General features: G+C 35.3%; 1 non-coding gene across 1 annotated transcript; it reads left to right on the forward strand.

The window, feature by feature from the left end:
• Positions 1-299: 299 nt before the first annotated feature.
• TRNAS-AGA (transfer RNA serine (anticodon AGA)) lies at positions 300-381 on the forward strand. Its single transcript has one exon. It is a non-coding gene; the product is annotated as a tRNA-Ser (tRNA).
• The last annotated feature ends 9,104 nt before the right edge of the window (positions 382-9,485 follow it).

Below are 9,485 nucleotides of genomic sequence, written 5' to 3' on the forward strand. Positions count from 1 at the left end.
TTTTTATCAGACTTGAAAATATGTAATCTTCATTTTTTATAGCGATATCATTTTTCAGTTTGTAGATATAAATAAGTATAAAGAATTAATTTTTAGTTAGATAATATTAACTAATTTTTGTTTTCTTATAAAATTACTTTTTTAATTCTCGCCTTTTGAAAAATTTAGGACTCAAATTAAGATTTATAATAAAAGAATAATTTCAAATATTTTGGCTAATATTATTTAAGAGAGTGGTTTCCTAGATAACTTGTGGAATATATAAATAATAAACGCTAATTATTAAATCACAACAAAAGGTGGGCGTGCCGGAGTGGTTATCGGGCATGACTAGAAATCATGTGGGCTCTGCCCGCGCAGGTTCGAATCCTGCCGATCACGTAATTTTTTTTTTAATTTCATGAGTTTCTTACCCATGGTGGCATGCCACTATTACTCTATCTTTTCAACTTTTAATTTTTGGCCTTTATTTGCCATCATCAATCAACAACACTAAGCAACAATCAATCATACAGATTGAAGCTTAAGATGAGATATATCTATCAATACATGCACATTTGAAATTCTTCCTCATATATATATATATATATATATATATATATATATATATATATATATATATATATCTTGACCTCATCATTATACTGCTCATAGTGGCGTGGGTTTAATTTCCATTTCCAAATTCCAATAATAATCATTTCAATTTTCAAGCATAAAATGCACATGCTCTTCCATTCACAAACTAGAGCACGCACTTCCTTTGTCATTGGAATTGCGTGTGACGATTATATATGTCAACTATAATGGAAAAGCAAATAATATCAATGGCATTTAGAACTAGTGTGAACTCCACAATCTTTTGACATGGTTCAAACCAATTCAAAAGAGATAAAGCTCTCTCTCTCTCTATATATAGAGTTATATATATGTTTTGGTATGAAAAGCTCTATCTTCATCCTTCACTTTCACTACTGTTTAGGGAGCATGTTGGGTATTTTTCACTAGCAATAATTGATGATATCTATAGTCTACAGTAAACTAGTTTTTTAACCGATTAATCATAATATAATGTGTCCTCAGCATGTAATAAAGAACTTAAAATTTTTTTTATCAACATTTAGTCAATTTTATTCTTTTCTCTCTTTCTCACTCATTCTCTTTCCCTCTCTTTGCTTGTTTAAAAAGAGATTAATATTTAAATTGTTTTGTTTAACAGATCGTTAATTTAAAAAACAAAAATTTCCTAATTGAACCGGTATAAGGAACAAAAGCACATGCGGAGTCTCTCCGAAATGCCATAAATCGAAGGGTATATCATTTGTTGTAAAGTAGTTAATGCATATGCCAAATAACTGTACATTTTTTATATATTAATTTTTTTTTAAATTTTTTTTCACGATATTCTTTAGTCTGGTAGGCCAATGATTAATTAATCCATCACGGATCGGAGCTTCATTTAAGGGTTTATCCTTGTTCAATGAATTGCTGCATATATAGATGAGATTTGAACTCCCAACACGTATTTAAGTTAACTAGTGAGTTAACCACTAGACAAACCCAAATTAATTAAACTTTTATTTTATGTTTATTTAGCTTGATATTAGGCAAGGCGGTTGCAAATGGTCTATAGCTTGCCTAGTCACCTGGCATAACTCGCTAAATATGATGCGTCGAGTTAGAAATTTGAGTTCATAAAAAAAAAGAAAATGACAAATAGATTTTTGACCTTTTGATCTACGGATATTTAAGTTCTCGATGATTTGAAATACATTTAAGTCTCTGACCTTTTCAAAACCTGAATATAAACATATTGATCCTTCATGTTCACTTGGGTCCATCATACCCAACGCAAAACTCAAAAGTCACTTCCATTGTATTGACCTGGTTGATACGGCTGCACACTGATGAGCGGATAATTTATACGCTTTTTGGCATTGTTTTTAGGTAGTTTTTAGTAAGTTCAAGCTACTTTTAGGGATGTTTTCATTAGTTTTTATGTTAAATTCACATTTCTGGACTTTACTATGAGTTTGTGTGTTTTTCTGTGATTTCAGGTAATTTCTGACTGAAATTGAGGGATTTGAGCAAAACTCTGAAAAAGGCTGACAAAAGGACTGCTGATGCTGTTGGAATCTGACCTCCCTGCACTCGAAATGGATTTTCTGGAGCTACAGAACTCCAATTGGCGCGCTCTCAACGGCGTTGGAAAGTAGACATCCAGGGCTTTCCAGAAATATATAATAGTCCATACTTTATTCGGAAATTGACGACGTAACTTGGCGTTGAACGCCAAGTACATGCTGCTGTCTGGAGTTAAACGCCAGAAAAACGTCATGATCCGGAGTTGAACGCCCAAAACACGTCATAACTCGGAGTTCAACTCCAAAAGAAGCCTCAGCTCGTGGATTGATCAAGCTCAGCCCAAACATACACCAAGTGGGCCCCGAAAGTGGATTTATGCATCAATTACTTACTCATGTAAACCCTAGGAGCTAGTTTATTATAAATAGAACATTTAACTAATGTATTAGAGATCATCTTTTGATCACTTTAGATCTAAAGAGCATCTTTGAACGCATAGTTCTTAGACCACATGGGGGCTGGCCATTCGGCCATGCCTGAACCTTTTACTTATGTATTTTCAACGGTGGAGTTTCTGCACACCATAGATTAAGGGTGTGGAGCTCTGCTGTACCTCAAGTATTAATGCAATTCTATTTTCTTTTATTCAATTCTCTCTTATTCTTATTCCAAGATATTCATTCGCACCCAAGAACATGATGAATGTGATGATTAGATAACCCTCATTATCATTCTCACTTATGAACGCACGTGATTGACAACCACTTCCGTTCTACATGCAACAGAGCTTGAATGTGTATCTCTTAGATTCCCCAACAGAATCTTCGTGGTATAAGCTAGATAGATGGCGGCATTCATGAGGATCCGGAAAGTCTAAACCTTGTCTATGGTATTCCGAGTAGGATTCTGGGATTGAATGACTGTGACGAGCTTCAAACTCCTGAAGGCTGGGCGTGATGACAAGCGCAAAAGAATCAATGGATTCTATTCCAACCTTATTGAGAACCGACAGATGATTAGCCATGCGAGTGACAGCCGCAGAGGACCATTTTCACTGAGAGGATGGGATGTAGCCACTGACAACGGTGATGCCCTACATACAGCTTGCCATGGAAAGGAGTAAGAAGGATTGAGTTGAAGCAGTAGGAGAGCAGGCGTCCTTGAGCCTTACAGTATCTCCATATGCTTATCTGAAATTCCCACCAATGAATCTGCATAAGTGTTCTATCCCTTTTATTATTTCATCTATTTTCTTATTATTAATTTCCGAAACCATAAACAATTTTAATCTGCCTAACTGAGATTTACAAGGTAACCATAGCTTGCTTCATACCAACAATCTCTGTGGGATCGACCCTTACTCACGTAAGGTTTATTACTTGGACGACCCAGTACACTTGCTGGTTAGTTGAACGGAGTTGTGAATTCAACCAGTGCCATAATAATGATTTCATTCAAAATAGTTAGAACATGGATCACAATTTCGTCCACCACACACGTAGATGAGTTTTTAAAATGCGACAAATTAGACCCAAGGATCGATGTGTCTAGATTTTGAAGAGGTCAGAGACTTAAATGTATTTTTAAATTCTCAGAGACTTAAATGTCCGCAGACAAAAAGTTAGGAATAGATTTATCCTTTTCTCACCTAACGGCATGGTTTGGCTTGTGGAATTTAGAGGAAAGCAACTTTCCATTCGCTCAAACCCAATACCTATTTTAAACAACAACCCTTAATTGATAAGTGGAAATTAGTCCAATAGCTCTCACTCCATCTGCTTATTCTCACTCCCTCAGCCTAAATCATTGTGTCACCTCATATCTCCTCATATTCCATCTCCTACCTTCTGATGCAAGCACCGCTAATCCAACATCGACGCAACAACCCGATTCAATGGAAGGCACATAACCCGACTCTACACTATAAGAAAAATGCTGAATACTGAATACCGCCAGATTTACTGATAAATTTATCAAAGGACGTTATTGATAGATTTAGCAGTGAATTTTTGATAGTTACGAGTAAAATTCGTCCCAAAAATATTTTCGTCGGATTTCATAATCCATCCCTAATTTCGACAGTAAAAAGGGGCACAAAAATTATTTTATAAGCGCCAATTTTACTGTCAGATTTACATAAAAAATTTTCGACAGTGATATGAATTAGTGAAACACGGCATTTTGAACAACGACAAACACCTTCCTGTCAAATTTATCCGTCGGTAAATTCGATGATAAAATTAAGCAAAATTCGAATTCAAAAACCCTATCCATTCACTTTTGCAACTTCTCCGCCCTCTCCTCTCTTTTTCTCTCTTGCCATTTTCTCCCTCTCCTCTCTTTCTTTCACTCCGTTTCTATCACCAACCACCAATATCGGTGTCTCTTCTACGCAGCAAATAAGTCCTACTCCTGCATTGTCCTAGCCCAGCCACTAGAGATCCAGACATCACTGCCATGTTACATCGTCGTTGCTGCTGTCTCATGGGTCACTATCGTTGTAAACCCTGGAAAATTAATAAATAATTAGCTAATAAATTAATTATTATTCAAAAATATTAGGAAACTAAATTTTATAATTTAGGGAAGTAAAATATTAAAAATATAAATTTTGACATTAATTTTAAAATTTTGGCCCAAAACTGGACCAATAGACCGAACCGATTGAACAGGGCCAAAACCAAACCCAAGGCCTAACCTATAAAACCACTATATGAGCCTTCTTCACCATCATTGCTGAGCATAGACTGAATGAGAGGGAGTGAACATTGAAAAACCCCAAACCCTCGTCAAACATTTTAATTTCACGTAACTTTCAATTCGGAGCTCCGATTGACAAGTCGTCAGTGGCCACGTGTTCGTCTCGGAAATCTCTTCTATTTCATCTGAACAAAGTGGTAAAAAAATTTTATTTCTGGCCCAATTCTTTCTCTCCTCAATTTTGTGGGTTTTGAGTATGGGTATTGATGAAATGAATGATTTTGATGGTTTAGGCGAACTTTAGCAGTGAAAAATTACTGAGTTTTGTCCAATTAATCTGTGGGTAAGATAAGAAACTGTTGAACCCTTGTGAATCATTGAGTTAGTAAACCCTGTGATGATTATAGTGATATTGTGTGAATTAGATTGTGTTCTTGTTGATTTGGAGTTCAATTGGGCAGTTTGGAACGAAATTTGGGTAATTAAGCTTGAGGATTTGACGTTTGGAAGCTTGGAGCTTGTGAAAGGAGAGGTTTTTGAGGAGTTCCGAGCTTAGGGAGGAACCAGCCAATGTATGGTTTTGGTTTCTTGTAGTTAATGTTTAATGCCACGTAAAAAATTAGGCTAGAAGACTTTAAGATAGGAATGAACTGAATAAATTATTGATAGATTGTTTAAATGGTATATGATGTGTGATTCGATTTTATGAACGGTTTGTTATTGGAGTTGGTTGGTTTTTAGAAAAAATTTAACATTAAAAATTAGTTTGATTTTGAAATAATTTGATACTGGAAATGATATGAATGACTGAGAGGAGTTGGGTTTGATGGTTGGGATCCTTGAAGGGTGGTAGAAGTCTGAATTTTAGTGGAGATGCTGTGAAAATTTTTATAAAAAATTGGAGGTTTCGTTTGAAGTGGTTATTTAGAAAGGTTTGGATTTAAGGATTTTATGATTTGATTTTGAGTTTGATTTATTTAGAAAAGAATGAATTAAGTTTTGAGTAAGAATTTTTGATGAATGATGATGACATTGAGACTAATTGTCGATCCTCTATCGCAAGATGTAACTGGGCAATTTAACTCCCCAGATTCCCCATAGGAATGCATATATTATATGGATTTTGAATTTTATATTATTGAGCTTGGAGTTTGACTTCTTGAAATATTATATTATTGAGCTTGGAGTTTGACTCCATGGAATATTATATGATGTGCTGTTTGTTGTTTTTCATATGCATTTTTTGTTTGTTAGAGTCCATGCATTAAAGATTTCTAAGTTTGGTGTCTTGCATATTTTCTTTGCATCAAAAAAAAAAATTTTTTTTCAAAATTATATTCTTGATGTTCATCATGATCTTCAAAGTGTTCTTGGTGTTCATCTTGACATTCATAGCATTCTTGCATGCATTCATTGTTTTGATCTAAAAATTTCATGCATTGAGTATTTTTGTTGTTTTTCTCTCTCATAATTAAAAATTCAAAAATAAAAAAATATCTTTTCCTTATTTCCCTCCAAAATTTCGAAATTTTGGGATTGACTTGGTCAAAAATTTTCAAAATTAGTTGTTTCTTACAAGTCAAGTCAAAATTTCAATTTTAAAAAAAAATCTCATCTTTTCAAAATCTTTTTCAAAATCATATCTTTTTCAATTTTTTTCGAAAATTTCAAAAATCTTTTCAAAATATTTTCAAAATCTTTTTCTTATCTTTATATCATATTTTCGAAAATTCACTAATAATTAATGTGATTGGTTCAAAAATTTGAAGTTTGTTACTTTCTTGTTAAGAAAGGTTCAATCTTTAAGTTCTAGAATCTTATCTTGTAGTTTCTTGTTAGTGAAGTAAATAATTTCAAAATTTTTGAATTAAATCTTTTTATCTTTTTCAAAAATTTTATCTTTTTCAAAATTTGATTTCAAAATATCTTATCTAACTTACTATCTTTTTATCTTTTTCAAATTTGATTTCAAATCTTTTTCAATCAACTAACTAACTTTTTGTTTGTTTCTTATCTTTTTCAAAACCACCTAACTACTTTTCCCTCTCTAATTTTCGAAAATATCTCATCCCTTTTTCAAAATTTCTTTTTTATTAACTAATTGTTTCATGTTTAATTTTAATTACATTTTATCTCTAATTTTCGAAAATTACTAACCTCTTTTTCAAAATTATTTTCGAAATCTCCCTCCTCTTTTCTTCTTCTATTTAATTATTTAATTACTAACACTTCTCTTCACCTCTCTTCATCTAAAAATCCGAACCATCCTTCTTCACTCTTTCTACCTTTTCTTTTTCTACTAACATAAAGGAATCTCTATACTGTGACATAGAGGATTCCTCTTTCTTTTCTTGTTTTCTTCTCTTTCATATGAGCAGGAACAAGGATAAAGGCACTCTTGTTGAAATTGATCCAGAACCTGAAAGGACTCTGAAGAGAAAATTAAGAGAAGCTAAATTACAACAATCCAGAAACAACCTTTCAGAAATTTTCGAACAAGAGAAGGAGATGGCAGCCGAAAATAATAACAATTCAAGGAGAATGCTTGGTGACTTCACAAAGCCAACATCCAAGTTTGATGGAAGAAGCATCTCCATTCCTGCCATTGGAGCCAATAACTTTGAGCTTAAGCCTCAACTAGTTGCTTTAATGCAACAAAAATGCAAGTTTTATGGACTTCCATCTGAAGATCCTTATCAGTTTTTAACTGAGTTCTTGCAGATCTGTGAGATTGTAAAGACGAATGGAGTTGATCCTGAAGTCTACAGACTCATGCTTTTCCCTTTTGCTGTAAGAGACAGAGCTAGAGTATGGTTGGATTCACAACCCAAGGATAGCCTGGACTCATGGGATAAGCTGGTCACTGCCTTTTTGGATAAATTCTTTCCTCCTCAAAAGCTGAGCAAGCTGAGAGTGGATGTTCAAACCTTCAAACAAAAAGATGGTGAATCCCTCTATGAAGCTTGGGAAAGATACAAGCAGCTGACCAAGAGATGTCCATCTGACATGTTTTCAGAATGGACCATATTAGATATATTCTATTATGGTCTCTCTGAATTTTCGAAAATGTCATTGGATCATTCTGCAGGTGGATCTATTCACCTGAAGAAAACGCCTGAAGAGGCTCAAGAACTCATTGGCATGGTTGCAAATAACCAGTTCATATACACTTCTGAGAGGAATTCTGTGAACAATGGGATACCTCAAAAGAAAGGAGTTTTTGAAATTGATACTCTGAATGCCATATTGGCTCAGAACAAAGTGTTGACTCAACAGGTCAACATGATCTCTCAAAATCTGAATGGATTGCAACATGCATCCAACAGTACTAGAGAGGCAGCTTCTGAAGAAGCTTATGATCCTGAGAACCCTGCCATGGTAGAGGTTAATTACATGGGTGAACCTTATGGAAACACCTATAACTCATCATGGAGAAATCATCCAAATTTCTCATGGAAGGATCAACAAAAGCCTCAACAAGGCTTTAACAATGGTGGACGCAATAGGCTGGGCAATAGCAAGCCATATCCATCATCTTCTCAGCAACAGACAGAGAATTTTGAACAAAACACTTCTAATTTAGCAAATGTAGTCTCTGATCTGTCAAAGGCCACTTTCAGTTTCATGAATGAAACAAGATCCTCCATTAGAAATTTGGAGGCACAAGTGGGCCAGCTGAGTAAGAAAGTCATTGAAACTCCTCCCAGTATTCTCCCAAGCAATACAGAAGAGAATCCAAAAGGAGAGTGCAAAGCCATTGACATAGTCAAAGTGGCCGAATGCACAAGGGAGGAGGAGGACGAAAATCCTAGTGAGGAAGACCTCCTGGGACATCCCTCAAGCAAGAAGGAGTTTCCTATTGAGGATCCAAAGGAATCTGAGGCTCATACAGAGACCATAGAGATTCCATTAAATCTTCTTCTGCCATTCATGAGCTCTGAAGACTATTCTTCCTCAGAAGAGGATGAAGATGTAACTGGAGAGCAAGTTGCTCAATATTTAGGAGCTATCATGAAGCTGAAGGCCAAGTTGTTTGGTAATGAGACTTGGGAAAGTGAACCTCCCTTACTCATTAATGAACTGGATACTTGGATTCAGAAAATTCTACCTCAAAAGAAATAAGATCCTGGCAAGTTCTTAATACCTTGTACCATGGGCACCATGATCTTTGAAAAAGCTCTGTGTGATCTAGGGTCAGGGATAAATCTAATGCCACTCTCTGTAATGGAGAAACTGGGGATCATTGAGGTACAACCTGCCTTGTTCTCATTACAACTGGCAGACAAGTCATTGAGACAAGCCTATGGAATAGTAGAGGACATGCTAGTAAAGGTTGAAGGCCTTTACATCCCTGCTGATTTCATAATCTTAGACACTAGGAAAGAAGAGGATGATTGCATCATCCTTGGAAGACCTTTCCTAGCCACAGCAGGAGCTGTGATAGATGTCAACAGAGGTGAGTTTGTCCTTCAATTGAATGGGGACTACCTTGTATTTAAGGCACATGGCCATCCCTCTGTGACAAAAGAGAGTAAGCATGAAGAGCTTCTCTCAGTTCAGAGTCAAGAAGAACCCACACAGTCAAACTCTAAGTTTGGTGTTGTGAGGCCACAACCAAACTCTAAGTTTGGTGTTAAGATCCCATATCCAAACTCTAAGTTTGGTGTGGACAACTATACAACATTGACCTGATCACCTTGTGG

Source organism: Arachis stenosperma, chromosome 4, assembly GCF_014773155.1.
Source record: "Arachis stenosperma cultivar V10309 chromosome 4, arast.V10309.gnm1.PFL2, whole genome shotgun sequence".
Classification (NCBI taxonomy): Eukaryota; Viridiplantae; Streptophyta; class Magnoliopsida; order Fabales; family Fabaceae; genus Arachis; species Arachis stenosperma.